Below are 1,063 nucleotides of genomic sequence, written 5' to 3'. Positions count from 1 at the left end.
GTGATTCGATTGATGATGAAGAAAGAGAATTCTTGGTTCAGTTCTCCACCTTAACGACAGAAAAAAGGATTGATCAAATTCTATTGAGTCTGACTCATAGTGATCATTTATCAAAGAATAACTCTGGTTATCAAATGATTGAACAACCGGGATCAATTTACTTACGATACTTAGTTGACATTCATAAAAAGTATCTAATGAATTATGAGTTCAATAGATCCTGTTTAGCAGAAAGACGGATCTTCCTTGCTCATTATCAGACAATCACTTATTCACAAACCTCGTGTGGGGCTAATAGTTCTCCTTTCCCATCTCATGGAAAACCCTTTTCGCTCCGCTTAGACCTATCCCCTTCTAGGGGTATTTTAGTGATAGGTTCTATAGGAACTGGACGATCCTATTTGGTCAAATCCCTAGCGACAAACTCCTATGTTCCTTTCATTACGGTATTTTCGAACAAGTTCCTGGATGACAAGCCTAAAGGTTATCTTATTGATGATATCGATATTGATGATAGTGACGATATCAATATTGATGATAGTGACGATATTGATGATGACCTTGATACGGAGCTGCTAACTATGACGAATGTGCTAACTATGTATATGACGCCGAAAATAGACCGATTTGATATCACCCCTCAATTAGAATTAGCAAAAGCAATGTCCCCTTGCATAATATGGATTCCAAACATTCATGATCTGTATGTGAATGAGTCGAATTACTTATCCCTCGGTCTATTAGTGAACTATCTCTCCAGAGATTGTGAAAGATGTTCCACTAGAAATATTCTTGTTATTGCTTCGACTCATATTCCCCAAAAAGTGGATCCCGCTCTAATAGCTCCGAATAATTAAATACATGCATTAAGATACGAAGGCTTCTTATTCCACAACAACGAAAGCACTTTTTCATTCTTTCATATACTAGGGGATTTCGCTTGGAAAAGAAAATGTCCCATACTAACGGATTCGGGTCCATAACCATGGGTTCCAATGCACGAGATCTTGTAGCACTTACCAATGAGGCCCTATCAATTAGTATTACACAGAAGAAATCAATT

The sequence above is a fragment of the Tasmannia lanceolata genome, unplaced genomic scaffold (assembly GCF_043159265.1).
Source record: "Tasmannia lanceolata isolate RefF3 unplaced genomic scaffold, GAP_Taslan_0.1 ptg000865l, whole genome shotgun sequence".
NCBI classification, from domain to species: domain Eukaryota; kingdom Viridiplantae; phylum Streptophyta; class Magnoliopsida; order Canellales; family Winteraceae; genus Tasmannia; species Tasmannia lanceolata.
This window is presented reverse-complemented; position numbering follows the sequence as displayed.